The sequence below is a fragment of the Scyliorhinus torazame genome, chromosome 4 (genome assembly GCF_047496885.1).
Source record: "Scyliorhinus torazame isolate Kashiwa2021f chromosome 4, sScyTor2.1, whole genome shotgun sequence".
Taxonomy (NCBI): Eukaryota; Metazoa; Chordata; class Chondrichthyes; order Carcharhiniformes; family Scyliorhinidae; genus Scyliorhinus; species Scyliorhinus torazame.
The window spans coordinates 41778154-41798847 of record NC_092710.1 but is presented as its reverse complement, the minus strand read 5'-3'; the positions used below and the strand labels follow the sequence as shown (position 1 = coordinate 41798847).

Genomic DNA, 20694 nt, shown 5'->3' with positions numbered 1-20694 from the left:
TGTAGCTGTCCTGGGAGTGTTTGCTGGGGACAGTGTAGAGGGAGCTTTACTCTGTGTCTAGCCCCGTGCTGCACCTGTCCTGGGAGTGTTTGATGGGGACAGTGTAGAGGGAGCTTTACTCTGTATCTAACCCTGTGTTGTACCTGTCCTGGGAGTGTTTGATGGGGACAGTGTAGAAGGAGCTTTACTCTGTATCTAACCCCGTGCTGTACCTGTACTGGGAGTGTTTCATGGGGACAGTGTAGAGGGAGCTTTAGTCTGTAGCTAACCCTGGCCTGTACCTCTCCTGGGAGTGTTTGATGGGGAGAGTGTAGAGGGTGCTTTACTCTGTATTTAATCCCGTGCTGTCTCTTTCCTGGGAGTGTTTGATGGGACAGCTTAGAGGAAGCTTCACTCTGTATATACCATCGTACTATAGCTGCCATGGGAGTGTTTGATGGGGACAGTTTAGAGGGATGTGTAATCTGTATCTCACCCCATGATGTACTTTTGCTAACAGTTTTTGATGAGATTCTAAATCTTGAATTAATGTATTCTGTTAGTCTCCCCATCTTCTCTGTCTCTGCAACTCTCTATCTCTCTCTCTGGGAATCTGTCTAAACAAATCCACGATCAGCAGTCAGCCATTTTAAGTTACTTAATGGTGGCCATTTTATGTGAGCACAACACTGAGACAATTCGGTCAGTTGTCCAAGTTAGTGTCAAACAAAAACTGAAGGAAAGAGTCGTATTTAAACGGTGATATGTTGGGCAATGTGGATGTACAAATGGAGCTTGTACACCAGTCACTGAAAGTGGAGAGGTGGGTGTAGCAGCAGTTAAGGAGACGAATGATATGTTGGCCTTCATTGCAAGAGGGATTTGAGTTCAGAAGTGGAGATGTCATTCTGCAGTTATACTGGGCCTTTGTGAGACCACACCTGGAGTACTGTGTGCAGTTTCTGGTCTCCCTAGCAAGGAAGGATATGGTTGCCAGAGAGGGAGTGCAGCGGAGGGTCAATTGGCTGATAGTGAAATTGCCGGACTGTCCTAGGAGGAAAGATTGGTTCAATAGGAACTGAACAAGCCCTGTTTCTCCAACCTAACACCTCGAGATCAAATCACACATTCCTGGTGATTTCTCCACTCTCAAAGATGGAAAGATATTGACTAAGTTTAATGCAGAAATTGACTGATTTCTAAATGCCATTGACATAAAGGGATATGGGGATAGTGTTGGGGAAAAAACATTGTAGAGAAGATATTTCACAGCTGGATTCACAGAATACAGACAGCAAAGTATCTTAAATTTTGCCACAAATGTTGTCAAACATTTGGGAAATGATTGGAAACAGTTTGGACTGAGATCTCCTCAGTGACCTGTGTACAGACCCTACCCCTGCCGTTCTGTCAGGAATGTCCCCCTCGGTGTGGTTTCTGTGTCTGCCAAGGAAGACACTTGTTTATCTATGGTTATGTTAATTCAGCAGTCAACAAGAGATTCAGCAATGTCCTGTCATTATTTCTGTCTTTGTTTGACATTTGTTTCCCTCTGAATTTCTGACATGCTTGGAATGACCATTCGTCTGTCGCCTTAGGAAGGATTTCCATAGAATGAGTAAAAACCAGCAAGAAATCACAGAATGTGAGTTAATCACAACTTCAATTCTGCCTCCATCTTAAGAGAAGATTCCTGGCCACAAAAACAAAGCTCATTGCAAAGTTTCACTTCATATTTTACTTGTTGTTCACAGACAGATTTCTTCAATGACCTGCTCTGTAAATTTGGATTCAATTTGACTTTTTCACACTGTGAGATGTAAAGTTTAGTCCTGAATCATTACACGGTCATCGACAACAACAACATCATTTTATTAGACAAGGGGGTTCAATGGGATTTTTTCACTGAAATCCTCTGATGTCAATTCCTGAGATTGGAATTTATAATGAAACAATTTGGATTCAATGAAAACGGCCATTTTGATAACCCCAATGGCCCGACTGCCTCACGTCCTGGCACCCTCACACCATCACGCCGTCATGTCCCCTAACCCTCAGATCCTGACCCACTCACGTCCCCAAAACCTCACATCCTGACTTGCTGTGTACCTCTTTCTCTGTGTGTGTCCCTCACTCTCTCTGTGTGCCCACCTCTCCCTGCCCCTCCCTGTATCCCTCTCTCCCTCTGTGTCCCTGTCTCTCTCTGTGTCCTGCTATCTCACTCTTTCCCTCTCTTTCACTGCGTACCTCTTTCTATCTGTGCCACTCTCTCTGCGTCCTTCTCCCTCGATGTGTCCCCCTCTCTCTGTCTCTCTCTCGCTGTGTCCCTCTCTCGCTGTGACCCCCTCTCTCTCGCAGTGTCCCTATCTGTCCCCCTCTCTCTCTCTGTCCCCCACACTCTCGGTGTGTCCCTCATTCCCTCGCTGTGTCCCTCGCTCTCGCTGTGTCCCTCGCTCTCTTTGTCCCAAGCTCTTGCTGTATCCCTCGCTCACGCTGTGTCCCTCACACTCGCTGTGTCCCTCGCTCTCGCTGTGTAACACGCTCTCGCTGTGTCCCTCGCTCTCCCTGTGTCCCCCGCTCTCTCTGTGTCCCCCCTCTCTCTGTGTCGCTCGTTCTCTCTGTGTCCCTCGCTCTCTCTCTGTCCCTCGCTCTCGCTGTGTCCATCGCTCTTTGTGTCCCTCGCTCTCTGTGTCCGACGCTCTCGCTGTGTCCCTCGCTCTTGCTGTGTCCCTCGCTCTCGCTGTGTCCCTCGATCTCACTGTGTCCTTCGCTCTCTCTGTGTCTCTCGCTCTCTCTGTGTCCCTCGTTCTCTCTGTGTCCATTGCTCTCTCTGTGTCCCTCGCTCTCGCTGTGTCCCTCGCTCTCGCTGTGTCCCTCGCTCTCTCTGTGTCCCTCGCACTCTGTGTCACTCGCTCTCTGTGTCCCTCGCTCTCTGTGTCCCACGCGCTCGCTGTCTCCCACGCTCTCTCTGTGACCCTCGCTCTCTGTGTCCCTCGCTCTCGCTGTGTCCCTCGCTCTCTGTGTCCCTCGCTCTCGCTGTGTCCCTCGCTCTCGCTGTGTCCCTCGCTCTCTGTGTCCCTCGCTCTCTGTGTCCCTCGTTCTCGCTGTGTCCCTGTTCTCTCTGTGTCTCTCGCGCTCTCTGTGTCCCTCGCTCTCTCTGTGTCCCTCGCTCTCCCTGTGTCTCTCGCTCTCTCTGTGTCCCTCGCGCTCTCTGTGTACCTCTCTCTCTCCGTGGTCCTCGCTCTCTTTGTGTCCCTCGCTCTCGCTGTGTCCCTCGCTCTCTGTGTCCCTCGCTCTCTGTGTCCCTCGCTCTCACTGTGTCCCTCGCTCTATGTGTCCCTCGCTCCCTGTGTCCCTCGCTCTCGCAGTGTCCCTCGCTCTCGCTGTGTCCCTCGCTGTCACTGTGTCCCTCGCTCACTCTGTGTCCTTCGCTCTCTCTGTGTCCCTCGCTCTCTCTGTGTCACTCGCTCTCTCTGTGTCCTTCGCTGTCTCTGTGCACCTCGCTCTCTCTGTGGTCCTCGCTCTCTCTGTGTGTCCCTCGCTCTCTGTGTACCTCTCTCTCTCTGTGGTCCTCGCTCTCTGTGTGTCCCTCGCTCTTGCTGTGTCCCTCGCTCTCAGTGTCCCTCGCTCTCACTGTGTCCCTCGCTCTTTGTGTCCCTCGCTCTCTGTGTCCCTCGCTCTCGCTGTGTCCCTCGCTGTCACTGTGTCTCTCGCTCTCTCTGTGTCCTTCGCTCTCTCTGTGTCCCTCGCTCTCTCTGTGTCCCTCGCTCTCTCTGTGTCCCTCGCTGTCTCTGTGTCCCTCGCTCTCTCTGTGGTCCTCGCTCTCTCTGTGTGTCCCTCGCTCTCTGTGTACCTCTCTCTGTCTGTGGTCCTCGCTCTCAGTGTGTCAATCGCTCTTGCTGCGTCCCTCGCTCTCTGTGTCCCTCGCTCTCTGTGTCCCTCGCTCTCACTGTGTCCCTCGCTCTCTGTGTCCCTCGCTCTCTGTGTCCCTCGCTCTCTGTGTCCCTCGCTCTCTGTGTCCCTCGCTCACTGTGCCCCTCGCTCTCTGTGTCCCTCGCTCTCGCTGTGTCCCGCGCTCTCGCTGTGTCCCTCGCTCTCTCTGTGTCCCTCGCTCTCTCTGTGTCCCACGCTCGCTCTGTGTCCCTCGCTCTCGCTGTGTCCCGCGCACTCTCGCTGTGTCCCTCTCTCTCTCGCTGTGTCCCTCTCTCTCTCGCTGTGTACCTCTCTCACTCGCTGTGTCCCTCTCTCTCTCACTGTGTTCCTCTCTCCCTCGCTGTGTCCCTCGCTCTGTCTGTGTCCCTCGTATTCTCTGTGTCCCTCGCTTTCAGTGCCTCTCGTGCTCTCTGTGCGTCACTCGCTCTGTCTGTGTCCCTCGTTCTCGCTGTGTCCCTCGCTATCGCTGTGTCCCTCGCTCACTCTGTGTCCCTCGCTCTCGCTGTGTCCCACGCTCTCGCTGTGTCCCTCGCTCTCGTTGTGTCCCTCGCTCTGTCTGTGTCCCTCGCTCTCGCTGTGTCCCTCGCTCTCGCTGTGTCCCTCGCTCTCTGTGTCCCTCGCTCTCTCTGTGTCCTTCGTGCTCTCTGTGTCCCTCGCTCTCTCTGTGTCCCTCGCGCTCTCTGTGTCCCTTGCTCTCTGTGTCCCTCGCTCTCGCAGTGTCCCTCGCTCTCGCTGTGTCCCACGCTCTCTGTGTCCCTCGCTCTCTCTGTGTCCCTCGTTCTCTGTGTGTCCCTCGCTCTCTGTTTGGCCCTCGCTCTCTGTGTGTCCCTCGCTCTCTGTGTGTCCCTCACTCTCTGTGCGTCCCTCGCACTCTGTGCGTCCCTCGCTCTCTGTGCATCCCTCGCTCTCTGTGCGTCCCTCACTCTCTGTGCGTCCCTCGCTCTCTGTGCGTCCCTCACTCTCTGTGTCCCACACTCTCTGTGCGTCCCTCGCTCTCTGTGCGTCCCTCGCTCTCTGTGTGCCACGCTCTCTGTGCGTCCCTCATGTGTATGAGTGAGTGTCTGAGCATGTATGAGTGAGTGAGTATGAGTAAGTATGAGTGAGAGAGTGTGCTAGAGTGAGTGTTTGTGTGAATGTGTGAGAGTGAATGAGTGTGTGAGTGTATGAGTGAGGATGTGAGTGCCTGAGTAAGTATGAGTGAGTGAGTATGAGTGAGTGTGAGTGAGAGAGTGTGAAAGAGTGAGTGAGTAATTGTGCGTAAGTTAGTGTGAATGAATGAGTCAGTCTGTGTGTGAGTGAATTCCAACTGAATTAAATGACCTCCTGCGAATTTAATTTCACCCTCCATACTTATGTGTCGGCCAAAAACACAGGCTTCATTCCAGAATTATACCCGCTTCAAGTTAAGGGACTTTAATTCTGGGCAACCCAGATTACTTTACATTCAATGGATTCATTTTAAAAGTGACCCCACTCTCGTTAATTTTGTGAATTCTGCAGGCAACCTGTGCACAGGGAGAGCCCAACAAATGATGACCACTTTCAAAATTGAGTTCAGAGTTTCTGATCTGAGATTTCTCGCTCTCTCTACCAGATTGCAGAGTGAGTATGTGTTAGCATGTGGGAGTGAGTGTGTCAGAGTGATAGTGTGTAAGAGAGTGTGAGAGTGAGTGTGTGAGAGTCAGTGAGTGTGTGAGAGTCAGTGAGTGTGTGAGAGTCAGTGAGTGTGAGAGTCAGTGAGTGTGTGAGAGTCAGTGAGTGTGAGAGTCAGTGAGTGTGTGAAAGTCAGTAAGTGTGTCTGAATCAGTATGTAATAATGAGTCTGTGTGTAAGAGTGAGTTAGTGAGTGAGCGTGTGTTAGTGAGTGATTGTGTAAGGTTGTTAGTAAGTGTGTAAAAGTGTGCATAAGAGTGTGTGTAAGTGAGTGTGTAAGAATTAGATAAAGCTAACCCCTCGATTAGATTGCACATTGTATCGCACTGCAGTGTATCTGTAAATGGTGAGTGTGTGTAAGGGTGAGTGTGTCTAAGAGTGAGCGAGTCAGTGTGTGAGTATGTCAATGTGAGTGACTGTGTAAGTGAGTTTGAGTGTGTGAGCGAGTTAGTGTGTAAGAATGAGTGAGTAGGTGAGTGAGGGTGCAAGTGTATGTAATAGTGGGTGTGAGTGAGGGTGAGTGATTTTGTAAGAGTGAGTGAATGTGTGAGGGAGTGTGAGTGTAAGTGTAGGAGTGTGTGTGAGCGAATGTGTAAGAGTAAGTGTGTAAGTGAGTGAGTGTGTAAGAGGGCGAGTGTGTGTGTGATTGAATGTGTAAGAGTGAGTGTAGGAGTGTGAGTGAGTGTGCGTGTGAGTGTTTAAGTGTGAGAGTGTGAGTGTGTTTAAGACTGAGTGAGCGATGTGAGAGTGAGTGTGTAATAAAGAGTGAATGTGTAGGAATACGTGAGTTTCAGTGTGTAAATGAGTGTGTATGAGTGAGTAACTATGTAATAGTGAGCGAGTGTGAGTCAGGGTGTGTAAGAGTCAGTAGTTAGTAAGTGAGTGAGAGTGTGTTAGTGAGTGATTGTGCAAGAGTGTGAATGAGTGATTAAGTCTGTGTGAGTGTAGGAGTGAGTGTGGAAGAGTAAGTGATTTAGTGTGTGGTTGAGTATGTGAGTGGGTAAGAGAGTGAGTGTGTAAGAGTGAGTCGGTGTGCGTGAATGAGTGTGTGCGAGTGAGTGTGTGATTGAGTGAGCATGAGGTAGTGAGTGTTCGAGTTAGTGCATGAGTGTGAGTGAATGCGAGTTAGAGTGTGTGTAATGATGTGTGTGTGTGACAGCGACAGTGTGTAATTCAGTGAGTATAAGAGTGAGATTTAGTGAGTACGAGTGTGCGAGTGAGAATGCATGTCCAAAAGTGATGTAGGTGAGTGTGAGAGTGAGAGTGAATGTGTGAAAATGTGTGTGTAAGAGTGATTTTAAGAGTGACTGAGTGTGGAAGTGTGACTGTGTGTAAGAGTGAGTGTGAATGATAGTTAGTATGTGTTAGTGAGAGAGTGTAAGTGTGTGTGTAAGAGTGAGTTTGAATCCGTGAGTGAGCCTGAGTGAGTGTGTAAGACTGAGCGAGTTCGTGTGAGAGTGGGTATGTGAGTGTGGGTAACTGAATGAGTAAGTGAGTGAGTGTATATCTGAGAGTGAGTGTGTGTTAGCGTGTGGGGGTGAGTGTGTCAGAGTTAGTGAATGAGTGTGTGAGTGACTATGTGTGAGTGAGTGTGAAGGTGAGTAAGAGTATGTAAGAGTGAGTGTGTGTGAGTGAATGTGTAAGAATGAGCGAGTATGCGAGTGAGTGAGTGTTTAAGTGTGATTGAGTGTGGAAGAGTGTGTGAGTGAGTGTGGAAGACTGAGGGAATGTGTAGGAATCAGTGAGTTTCCATGTACAGGTGTGTGTGTAAGAGTGAGTGAGCGTGTAAGAGTGAATCGGGGTGTGTAAGAGTGAGTGTGTGTGAGTGAGTGATTGTGTAAGAGTGACTGAGTGCGTAAGAGTATATTTGTAAGAGTGTGAGTGAGTGTGTATGAGTGAGTTAAATCTAACCCCTCGATTACATTCCACTCTGCATCTCACTCCCGGGTATCTGTTGTTCTATATATAACCTATCCTGAACCCCTCGATTAATTCCAGTCTGCAACCCACTCCCGGGTATCTGTTATTCTATATATAAAGTATCCTGAACCTCTCGATTAATTCCAGTCTGTAACTCACTCCCGGGTATCTGTTATTCTATATATAAACCATTGTGAACCCCTCGATTATATTCCAGTCTGTAACTCACACCCAGGTACCTGTTATTTTATATATAAACCATTGTGAACCCCTCGATTAGATTCCAGTCTGTAACTCACTCCCGGGTATCTGTTATTCTATATATAAACCATTGTGAACCCCTCGATTAGATTCCAGTCTGTAACTCACTCCCGGGTATCTGTTATTTTATATATAAACCATTGTGAACCCCTCGATTAGATTCCAGTCTGTAATTCACTCCCGGGTATCTGTTATTCTATATATAAACCATCCTGAACCCCTACATTAGATTGCAGTCTGTAATTCATTCCCAGATATCATTTGTTCTCTGTATTAACCAATGATATGCCGGACTGAGATGAGGAGGAATTTCTTCACTCAGATGGTGGTGAATCCTGGGAATTCTCTATCCCAGAGGGATCTGGAGACTCCGTCACTGAGCCGGTTCTAGACTGCGATTGATGGATCAACAAGAGGCACGGGGATAGGGCAGGAGCACGGTGTTGAAATGGAAGAATCTCCATGATCATATTGACTGGTGGAGCGAGCTCGAAGGGCTAAATGATTCAGTCCTGCTCCTACTCCTTGTGGCCTGTTATTGCTAATTATTTCGATGTTTATCTGTTTAAGATTATCTGGAAAAGTGGGATCGAAATGAATTCGGCATCGTTTTTGATTTGGATATTGGAGTAATCACCATTTGGGGTAAGTTCTGTTATGTTGACAATTCCCTATCTTCTTTAAAAATAAAACCCTTCCTTTGGAAACATTGCCTCATTCCCACTACTTGCTGTAAATATCCTGGCCGCTTCTGTTGTGGAAATTGTAGAGGAACATTTATTCCGTTTGTAACCCCAGGCTGAACCTGACCTGGGAGTGTTTGCTGGGGACAGTGTGGAGGGAGCTTTACTCTGTATCTCACCCCGTGCTGTACCTGCCCTGGGAGTGTTTGATGTGGACAGTGTAGAGGAAACCTTACTCTGTATCTAACTCCTTATTCATGGGTCACTAAACGCTAGCGTGCGGGTACATTAAGCAATCAGGAAGGCCAATGGTACGTTAACTTTAATCGCTCGGGGTTATTAGTGCAGGGGTTAAGATGACTTGCTGCAATTGTACAGAGCCTTGGTCACAACACACCTGGACTATTGTGTTGAGTTTTGTTCTCCATATCTAAGGAAGGATATACTTGCAGTGGAACGAGTGCAATGGAGATTCACCAGACGAATCCCTGGGATGGTGAAGTTGTCTGATGAGGAGAGATTGAGGAACATGTACCTGTGTTCCCGAGAGTGCCGAAAAATGAGAGGTGATCTTGAAACATACACAATTCATACGGGGCATCACAAGATAGATGTAGGTTGGATGATCTCTGACTGGTGAGATTAGAACCAGGGGGAGGGGGCGCAGCCTCAAACCATAAGACCGTAAGACATAGAAGCAGAATTAGGCCACTTGGCCCATTGAGTCTGCTCCGCCATTCAATCATGACTGATATTTTTCTAATTGCCATTCTCCTCCAGTCTCTCCATAACCCCTGATCCCCTTATTGATCAAGAACCTATCTATCTCTGTCTTCGAGATACTCAGTGATTTGGCCTCCACAGCCTCCTGCGGCAAAGAGTTCCACAGATTCACCACCCTCTGGCTGGAGAAATTCCTCCTCATCTCTGTTTTAAAGGATCGTCCCTTTAGTCTGAGATGGTGTCTTCGGCTTCTAGTTTTTCCGTCAAGGTGAAACATCCTCTCCACGTCCACTCTATCCAGGCCTCGCAGTATCCTGTAAGTTTCAATAAGATCCCACCTCATCCTTCTAAACTCCAACGAGTACAGACGCAGTGTCCTCAACCATTCCTCATTCGACAGGTTCTTCATTCCAGGGATCATTCTTGTGAACCTCCTCTGAACCCTTTCCAAGGCCAGCACATCCTTCCTTAGATACCGGGCCCAAACCTGCTCACAATACTCCAAATGGGGCCTGACCAGAGCCTTATACAGACTCAGAAGTACATCCCTGGTCTTGTATTCAAGCCTTCTTGTCACGAATGCTCAGAATCAGGAGTAGACCATTGCAGACTGAGATGAGGGGGAATTTCTTCATTGAGGCGTGGCGAATCTTTGGAATTCTCTGATCCAGTGGGTTGTGGAAGCTTAATCATTGAGCATGTTCCAGAAACAAATCGACTGTGTATAATAAAATAGGAATGTGTGTGTGAGTGTGCGTGCGTCTGAGTGTGGCAGGATCAGTTTGAATGGTGGAGCCGGCTCGATGGGTCAAATGACCTACCTGCTCATATTTTCCTTTGAGACTTAAATGTGTATACACACACAAGTTCACAGATATACACACACATGCACGTGCACACACTGATTGATACATACACGGCAACAGATACATACACACACACACACGCGTGCATTACACATGCGTGCACACACACACATATATTAGCCATTTAAGACAATTTGATAGAATGCTACACATCCTAGTTTGCCAATGACACCAAACATTAGACAGCGTTGTAAACAGCATAGCTGGGAACATCAAATTGCAGGGAGATATTATCGTTTTGGCAGTAGACTGAACTGTGGACGTGTTTCAGTTTAGGGAAATGTAAGATGATGTAATTTAGACTTACAAAGAATAGAACCGTGATCTTTATAAATGATGAGAAGACAGAAACAGTGGAAGTTTAAACTGTACAGATATTCCACAGCTGGATTCACACAATACAGACAGCAATGTAGCGTCGATTTTGGAAGTGCCACAAATGTTGTCAAGTGCAGTGCGAGGTGTACCTCAATGTTTCAATCTTACTGAGAAACTGTCAGCCCACAGGGACAGCATTTCTGTATAATAGGATTGAAGCACAAGTTCAAATAGTTTTGTTTCAAAGTTTAAAGTAACCTGTCATTTATCTGTGCAGCTTTCGGAATCTGTCAGTGGAATTTAGGTTATCCAGGCAAGTGTTAACAAGAGTATTGGGAACTGATTAGGAGTTTTGATGGAGATAATCCTGCATTATGGAAATGTGTGAGATCTATTTAGGGTTGGGGAATGGATTGATGTTCAAAGGATGTAGTTTTTTGTTGTCTACATTAGACTGACAGCCTTGAAGATTCACAACTTCCATGTGCTGAGAGAAAGGATTGATTAACCAAGGCCTATTTTTCAAATACTTCAGACAAGTGACAAAACAACAGTAACAGACAATATACAAACAGAGACAAGCAGATATCTGTAATCGGAACTTAAACTTCATGTTTAAATGTGAAGGGCTGAAATAAACATGATTCCACCCTGGGATTCCGTGTAATTTGAGTTCTGCTTTTCCAAAAAATAAAAATAACTATCTGCAATGAAAAATTCCTTGGACAGGAGAGAGGGATTTTGACTCTGTATTTAAGCCCAGACTGTATTTGGGTTGTGAGAGTATGTTGGACAGTGCAGATAAAGCTTTACTCTGAAACATTGGAATTTAGTTTGAGGGGTGATTTAATCACATGCTTCAGAATAATAATTGATATTGTACATCTCGTGTGTGTCTCAGTGTCAGCTGTGAAACATGCACAGCACAATCACATCCTGTTTCTGTGTGTGTCTCTCTCTCTGAAATTAGCTGGTCCATTTCCTAAATAACCACTGACTAGATTTCAAAAGGGCTCCATTGTCTGTGAAGCAGTTTGTGATACCCAAAGGTTATGAAAAGTGCTTTAGAAAAGTCTGTCCCCAAGCTGTTGTGAGGATGTTCAGAGTCAGTGTGTAACTTGGGTCACACAGAGGCCAGATACACCTCTCCAAGTTAAAGGTGGAGAATGGATCTCGCTCCATTTGAAAGCTGTATTGACGCAGCCTGTCTGAGTTTGTGTCTGTGTGTGAGTTTGTGTTTGTCTGTACACGTGTTTGTGTATCTGGGGTGGGGGGGGGGGTGGGGGGGGGGGTTGGGGGGGGGGGTGGGGGTGGGGGGTTTGGGGGGGTGGTGGGGGTGGGGGGGTGGGGGGGGGTGGGGGTGGGGGGGGATGTTGTGTGTGCGACATTTTACGCGGCACGGTGGCACAGTGGGTAGCACTGTGGCTTTACAGCTCCAGGGTACCGAGTTCGATTCCCGGCATGTTCTCCCTGTGTCTGCGTGGGTTTCCTCCGGGAGCTCCGGTTTCCTCCCACAAGTCTGAAAGACGTGCTGTTGGGTAATTTGGACATTCTGAATTCTCCCTCTGTGTACCCGAACAGGCGCCGGAATGTGGCGACTAGGGGGTTTTAACAGTAACTGAATTGCAGTGTTAATGTAAGCCTACTTGTGACAATAAAGATTGTTATACATGGTAGTCCCACAGGCTCTTACCCTGGGTACATGGTGGTCAGCACTCAAAAAGGGTTAATTGTAGTGCCCACTGCAGTATGGTGTAATGTAGTATTAACTGGGACAAGAGCTTATAGTATAAACAGTGACGGGGTCAACTGCAGTGATCACTGGGAAAGGAGCTAATGTGTTCTCAATAGAGATATGGATGAGAACGGTAAAATATTACAAGATAATATTCACAATGACATTCTCTAATGCAGTAATATTTCTGACACAGTGTAGAGCAGCATTTACAGCTACTGATGCTGCTGGGAAATAAATTTATCCAGGGCTTTGTATCGGATTATTAAAATAAGTTGTTGATTAAGGTGGTCTAGTCGCTCAGGCAGGCTAGATCAGCTGAATGGCCCATTACTGTTCCTATGTACTTCTCCTGGGAGTATTTGATGGGGACAGTGTAGAGGGAGCTTTACTGTTTATCTAACCTCATGCTGTACCTGTCCTGGGAAGGTTTGATGGGGACAGTGTAGAGGGTGCTTTACTCTGTATCTAACCCCGTGTTGTACCTTTTGCTGGGTGTGTTTGATGGGGCAGCGTGGAAGGAACTTTTTTCTTTATCTAACCCCGTGCTGTGCCTGTCCCTGGGAGTGGTTGATGTGGACAGTGCAGGGGGAGCTTTACTCTTTATATAAACACGTGCTGTACCTGTCCTGTTGTGTTTAATGGGGTCAGCGTAGAGAGAGCTTTAATCTGTATCTCACCCCGTGTTGTACCTGTCATAGTACTGTTTGATGGGGACAATGTGGAGGGATCTTTACTCTGTACCTAACACCGTGCTGTGCCTGCCCTGGGAGATTTTCATGGGAACAGTGCAGAGGGAGCTTTACTCTGTATCGAACCCGTGCTGTGCCTGTCCTGGGAATGTTTGTTGGGGCAGTGTAGAGGGAGCTTTACTCTGTATCTAACCCCGTGCTGTACCTGTCCTGGAAATGTTTGATGGGGACAGTGTAGAGGGAGCATTACTCTTTATCTAATCCCGTGCTGTACCTGGCCTGTGAGTGTTTGATGGGTGTTGAAGAGAAATTCCTGACCTCAAAACAAAGCACATTTTAAAGTTTCACTTCATATTTTACATGCTGATCACAGACAGATTTCTTCAATGAGCTGCTCTATAAATTTGGATTCAATTTGATATTTTCTCACTGTGAGATGTTATTCCTTGAAGCTTATTCCTCAATTAATACAGGGTCATCGGCAACAACATCTTTTTATTAGACAAGGAGGTTCAATGGGATTTTTCACTGAAATCCTCTGATATCAGTTCATGAGATTAGAATTTATAATGAAACAATTTGGATTCAATGAAAACGGTCAGTTTCGTAACCCCAACTGCTTTCTGTTAACTCGCCCCTCACTCTCCTCAGCTTGTTTTCAATTTGGGGAATTCTGCAGGCAGCTTGTGCACATGAAGAGCCCAAAAATGTGGCACTTTCATAATTAAGTTCAGGGTCTCTGAAGATGGATTTATTTCTCTCTTTCTACTTGAACATGTACAAACTGACAGCAGGCATATTGATTGCACAGCAAGATTCCACAATCAGAAATGTGATCATGGTGGAAAATTCCCCTACGTCCCCTGTGGAAAGGATGAATTAACTCCCTCATTCCCACGTTTAAGTTTAAGACTTTTAACTCATGACCTTCAAACCCATTTTGCAGCCCGTGAGCTACTTTTTAATAAGTGTGGTTACTGTTGCTGTGTTTTTTGAAAATATTTTCATTCCGATGAGGACGGACATAACAACATACAAACAATCAGTCAGTCACAACACAAACAAAATACTATTCTCCTCATTTGAGATTTATTCCTTAATTTCCATTAATCCTTTCCCTCCCCTTACCCACTGGCAACAAACAGATCTGTAAATCGAGACAAGAACAGCTTCCATCTCGTCCAGAAACCCCCATCTGAGCCACAAAGGGCTAACTTTAGTTTCTCAAGTTTAAGGAATTCCGCAGTATCCCTCAACCATGTCGATATTTTTGGCGGATCTTTTGACTTCCCTTCCAATAAAATTAGCCTCCGGGCGATCAATGTGGCAAAGTCCACCACATCGGCCCCGTCCCCATCTATTAGTCCCGGTACTTCCGACACCCCAGTAATTGCCTCATGTGGTCCCAGTAACATTTCCACCTCCACAACTTTTGTTCGTGTTTTAAATAGCGAGAGCCAGAAGCCCACTAATCGTGGACGAGACCAGACGATGTGGACATGGTTAACTGGTCCTCCTTTACACTCTCACATTCATCTTCTCCCTCTGTGAGGAATCTGCTCATTCGTTCCTGTGTCATGTGGCCCCTGTGTACATCCTTGCATTGTATCAAGCCCATCCGAGCACATGAAGATGTCGCATTGACCATGTGTATAATTTAACTCCATAGTCCCCATTCCAACTCGACATCCAACTCTTCCTTCCACTTTTGTTTCATCTCTTCAATCGCTGCTTTCTTTCTGTCCATCAGCCACCTGTAAATGTCAGTAATTCTCCCATCACCAACTCAGCTGGGAGGAGCAATTTATCCAGTAGCTTGCTCTCCGGTAGGCAAACGAAAGAGGATAACTCCTTTTTCACCAAGTTTCATCTTTGAAGATAATTAAACTTCACCTCCCTCTGCATTTTATGTTTCTCCCTCAATTCTTCAAATTTACTTTCCAACAACAAGTCTGTTACCTATCTCAGCCCAGCTTTATGCCACCGTTTATATATTGTATCCAGTCTTGCCGCCGGGGTGAATCGGTGCTTTCATGGAATTTACAGTGCAGAAGGAGGCCATTCGGACCATCGAGTCTGCACCGGCTCTTGGAGAAGAGCACCCTACCCTTTCCATAAATAGGGGATCGCACCGTCAAGTTTACCAAAGCAAAATGGCGTCTCCGCTTGCTCCATATGTTGAAGGAAGATGTCAGCACCGGGCTTTGTGTAAACCTCCCTGGGGGAAATGGGAGTGGGGCCGCAGTGAAAGTCTGCAAACTAGCCCCTTACACGATGCTTCCACCACCTGTAACCATTCCGCTTCTTCCTCTCCCCACCATTGCCCAAACCTCTCCAAATTCACCGCCCAATAATAATACAAAAAATTGGGAAGCACCAACCCTCCGACCCACCCATTCTTTTTAAATATGAGCTGGTATTTTTGAAGAGCAATTCAATTAATCTCCTTCCATTTACTGATGGAGAAGTAATCTGCCGCATTTTCTATCTCTTTAGAGCAGGGTGTCTGTGTGAGGGTAAGTGTGTTACTGTGTGTGTGGACTTTTCTCTATCTGTCTATCTGCTAGTAGCCCTGGGACATGATTCTATTTCTCTCTCCACAGATGCTGCCTGACCTGCTCAGTATTTTCCCGCATTGGTACAAGAGCGAGGAGGTAAGGTTGAACTTATAAAAGTCACTAAATAGACCTCAGCTGGAATATTGTGGACAGTTCTGGGTGCCACACTATAGGAAGGATGTGAACACACTGGAGCAAGTGCAGAGAAGGTTCACAAGAATGGTTCAGGAATGAGAAACTTCAGTGATGAGGTTAGATTGGAGAGGTTGGGTCTGTTCTCCACGCAGAGACCAATCTCCAAGAGGAGATTTGATAGAGGTGTTCAAATTCTAGGGGGTGCCGGACAGAGTAGACAGGGAGAAACGGTTCCCACTATTAAGAAGCTAAAGAACGAGATGGCACAGAACTAAAGTGAATTAGAAAAGAAGCAAATATGATGTGATAAAATGGAAACAGTATAGTGTAGAGAGAGTCCTGCTCGATATCTGACACCGTGCTGTACCTGTCCTGGGAGTGTTTGAGAGGGACAGTGTAGAGGGAGCTTTACTCTCTATCTAACCCCGTGCTGTACCTGTCCTGGGAGTGTTTGATGGGGACAGTGTAGAGGGAGCTTTACTCTGTATCTAATCTCGTGCTGTACCTGTCCTAGGAGTGTTTGCTGGGGACAGTGTAAAAGGAGCTTTACTCTGCATCTAACCCCATGCTGTAGCTGCCCTGGAAGTGTTTGATGGGGACAGTGTAGAGGGAGATTCACTCTATATCTAGCCCCGTACTGTACCTGTCCTGAGAATGTTTGCCACGGACAGTGTAAAGGAACCTGTGTCTAATCCCATGATGGACCTTTGCTGCTAGCGTTTAACGCAGTTTCAAAATCTCAAATAAATGTCTTCTATTAGTTTCTCCATCGCTCTGGTTCTGCTTCTCTCTCTGTCTGTTGGGAATATTGTCAAAGCAAAATCCATGATCAGCAGTCAGCCATTTTAAGTTACTTAACGGTCGCCATTTTAGATCAGCACAGTCATTTCTGACATTTGTACTCGTTGGTGTAAAATAGAAACTGATGGAAAGAGTCGTATTGAAACGCCGATATGTTGGGGAATGTGGATGTACAAAGGGAGCTTGTACACCAGTCACTGAAAGTGGAGGGGGATGGTGCAGCAAGCAGTTAAGAAAGCCAATGATATGTTGGCCCTTATTGCAAGAGGGATTTGAGTTCAGAAGTGGAGATGTCTTACTGCAGTTCCACAAGGCCTTGGTGAGACCACACCTGGAGTATTGCGTACAGTTTCGGTCTCCCTAACTAAGAAAGGATACAGTTGCCAGAGAGCGAGTGCAGCGGATAGGCTGCCGGACTGTCCTACATGGAGAGATTGGTTTGACTGTGGCACTGTGGTTAGCTCTGCTGCCTCACAGTGCCAGTGACCCCGGTTAAATTCGGGCCTTGTGTGACTGATTATGTGGAGTTGGCAGTTTCTCCCCGTGTGTGCGTGGGTTTCCTACGGGTGCTCCAGATTCCTTCCACAATCCAAAGATGTGCAGGCTAGGTGGAATGGTCCTGTTAAATTACCCCTTAGTGTCCAAGAAAGATTGTTTAGATTAGGTTAAGGAGTTATTAGAATAGGGCGGGTGACTGAGCTTACATAGAGTGCTGTGTCAGAGGGTAGGTGTAGATTCGATTGGCAGAATAGCCTCCTTCTGCATTGTACCGATTCTGTGATTGTGCCTGTATTCACTAGAGCCAGGAAGGATGAGAGGAGATGTTGGCCGTGCTAAATTGCCCCTTAGTGGCCCAAAGGTTAGCTGGTGTTACTGGGGTTATTTGGAGAGGGTGGAGGCGTGGGCTTGGGTAGGGTGCTCTCTCCGAGGGCCAGTGCCGACTCGATGGGCCAAATGGCATATTCCTGCAATGTATATTCTATGATTCTGTGAGCTCTGATTGAAATGTATTACGTTCCAACAGCGCTGTTCAGACTATACACAGGGATGGGGATTTCCACGTTGTACTGCCTCGACCATTCTTGGGAGTGATCATGGAGACAGTGTAGAGGAAAGCTTACTCTGTAAATAACCCCGTGCTGTACCTGTCCTGGGAGTGTTTGATGGGGACAGTGTAGAGGAAACCTTACCCTCTATCTAACCCCGCGCTGTACCTGTCCTGGGAGTGTTTGATGGGGACAGTGTAGAGGGAGCTTTACTCTGTATCGAACCCTGTGCTGTACCTGTCCTGGGAGTGTTTGACGGGGACAGTGTAGATGGAGCTTTACTCTGTATCTAACCCCATGCTGTACCTGTCCTGGGAGTGTTTGATGGGGACATTGTAGAGGGAGCTTTACTCTGTATCTAACACCGTGCTGTACCTGTCCTGGGAGTGTTTGATGGGGACAGTGTGGAGGCAGCTTTACTCTGTATCTAACCCCATGCTGTACCTGTCCTGGGGGTGTTTGATGGGGAACGTGTAGAGGGAGCTTTACTCTGTATCTAACCCCGTGCTGTACATGTCCTGGGAGTGTTTGATGGGGACAGTGTCGAGGTAGCTTTACTCTGCATCTCACTCCGTGTTGTACCTGTTGTGGTGATACACCACTGTACTTCCCTAGTATTGTACCCGCGCGTGGAGCGTGGGGGTCGAGCGAGAGCTTGTCGGGTTTCACAGCAGCCTCCATTATAACTGTAGTGTATTAAAGCCTTGGTTCAAGTCTCACATGTCTTTGTGGTTCTTGACGCTTAGTGCATCACCTGTCCTGTGAGTGTTTGATGGGGGACAGTGCAGATGGAGCTTGCTCTGTATCTAACCCCGTGCTGTACCTGTCCTGGGAGTGTTTGATGGGGAAAGTGTAGAGGGAGCTTTACTCTGTATCTAACCCCGTGCTGTACATGTCCTGGGAGTGTTTGATGGGGGCAGTGTAGAGGGAGCTTTACTCTGTATACATCATCGTACTGTAGCTGCCCTGGGAATGTTTGATGGGGACGGTTTGGAGGGATGTATAACCTGTGTCTATCCCCATGATGTACTTTTGCTCACAGTGTTTGATGGAGATTCTGAATCTTGAAGAATGTATTCTGTTAGTCTCCCCATCTTCTCTGTCTCTGCAACTCTCTATCTCTCACTCTGGGTGGCCATTGTATGTGAGCACAGCACTGAGAGAATTCGGACATTTGTCCAAGTTAGTGTCAAACAAAAACTAAAGGAAAGAGTCGTATTTAAACGGTGATATGTTGGGCAATGTGGATGTACAAATGGTGCTTGTACACCAGTCAATGAAAGTGGAGAGGGTTGTGCAGCAAGCAGTTACGAAGACCAATGATATGTTGGCCTTCATTGCAAGAGGGATTTGAGTTCAGAAGGGGAGATGTCTTACTGCAGTTATACTGGGCCTTGGTGAGACCACACCTGGAGCACTGTGTACAGCTTTTGGTCTCCCTAACATAGAAAGGATATAGTTGCCAGAGAGGGAGTGCAGCGGAGGGTCAATTGGCTGATAGCGAGATTGCCGGACTGTCCTAGAGGAGAGATTGGTTCAATAGGAACTGAACAAGCCCTGTTTCTCCAACCTAACCCTGGAGATCAAGTACCACATTTCTGGTGATTTCTCCACTCTCAAAGATGGAAGGATATTGACCACGTTTATAGCAGAAATTGACTGATTTCTAAATCCCATTGACACAAAGGGATATGGGGATAGTGTTGGAGAAAAGACGTTGAAGCGAAGATATTTCACAGCTGGATTCACAGAATAGAGACAGCAAAGTATCTTAAATGTTGGAAGAGCCACAAATGTTGTCAAACATTTGGGAAATGATTGGAAACAGTTTGGACTGAGATCTCCTCAGTGACCTGTGTACAGACACCACCCCCGACGTTCTGTCAGGAATCTCCCCCTCGGTGTGGTTCCTGTGTCTTCTAAGGAAGACACTTGTCCTGTCTATGGTTATGTTAATTCAGCAGTCAACAACAGATTCAGCAATGTCCTGTCATTATTTCTGTCTTTGTTTGACATTTGTTTCCCTCTGAATTTCTGACATGTTTGGAATGACCATTCGTCTGTCGCCTAAGGGAGGCTTTCCATAGAATGAGTAAAAACCAGCAAGAAATCACAGAATGTGACTTAAACACAACTTCATTTCTGCTTCCGTTTTGAGAGAAGATTCCTGGCCACAAAAACAAAGCTCATTGCAAAGTTTCACTTCATATTTTACTTGTTGTTCACAGACAGATTTCTTCAATGAGCTGCTCTATAAATATGGATTGAATTTGATTTTTTATTGATTTTATTGATTTTATTAGACAAGGGGGTTCAATGGGATTTTTCACTGAAATCCTCTGCTATCAATTCCTGAGATTAGAATTTTTTAATGAAACAATTTGGATTCAATGAAAACGGTGAGTTTGATAACCTCAATGTCCTGACTGCCTCACGCCCTGGCACTCTCACACCATCTCACCCTCATGTCCCCTAACACTCACATCCTGACACACTCACGTCCCCGAAACCTCACATCCTGACCCGCTGTGTACCTCTTTCTCTGTGTGTGTCCCTCACTCAATCTGTGTGCCCACTTCTCTCTGTCCCTCTCTGTATCCCTCTCTCCTCTGTGTCCCTGTCTCTCTCTGTGTCCTCCTATCTCACTCTATCCCTCTCTTTCACTGCGTAACTCTTTCTATCTGTGACACTCTCTCTCTGTCCCTCTCCCTCTATGCGTCCCCCTCTCTCGGTCTCTCTCGCTGTGTCCCTCTCTCGCTGTGTCCCCCTCTCTCTTGCTGTGTCCCTCTCTGTCCCCCTCTCTCTCTCTGTCCCCCACACTCTCGCTGTGTCCCTCACTCTCTCGCTGTGTCCATCTCTCTCGCTGTGTCCCTCTCTCTCTCCCTGTGTCCCTCTCTCCCTCGCTGTGTCCCTCTCCCCCTCGCTGTGTCCCTCTCTCTCTCTCGCTGTGTCCCTCTCTCTCTATGTCCCCCACACTCTCGGTGTGTCCCTCACTCTCTCGCTGTGTCCATCTCTCTCGCTGTGTCCCACTTTCTCTCGCTGTGTCCCTCTCTCTCGCTGTGCCACTCTCTCTCTCTCGCTGTGTCCCTCTCTCTCTCGCTGTGTCCCCGCTCTCTCGCTGTGTCCCCCTCACTCTCGCTGTTTACCTCTCCCTCTCGCTGTGTCCCCCTCTCTCTCACTGAGTCCCTCTCGCTCTCTCTGTGTCCCTCGCTCTCTCTGTGTCTCTCGCTCTCGCTGTGTCCCTCTCTCTCGCTGGGTCCCTCGCTCTCGCTGTGTCCCTCGCCCTCGCTGTGTCCCTCGCTCTCTCTGTGTCCCTCGCTCTCGCTGTGTCCCCCGCTCTCGCTGGGTCCCTCGCTCTCGCTGGTTGCCTCGCTCTCGCTGTGTCCCTCGC

The 20694-nt window shown here is 47.5% G+C and overlaps 1 long non-coding RNA gene across 1 annotated transcript; it reads left to right on the top strand.

Annotated features, from left to right (window-relative positions):
• The first annotated feature begins 1579 nt into the window (after positions 1 to 1579).
• Positions 1580 to 19425, top strand: LOC140411591 (uncharacterized). Its single transcript, XR_011940884.1, has 3 exons — positions 1580 to 1624; positions 15367 to 15417; positions 19380 to 19425. It is a non-coding gene; the product is annotated as an uncharacterized lncRNA (long non-coding RNA).
• The last annotated feature ends 1269 nt before the right edge of the window (positions 19426 to 20694 follow it).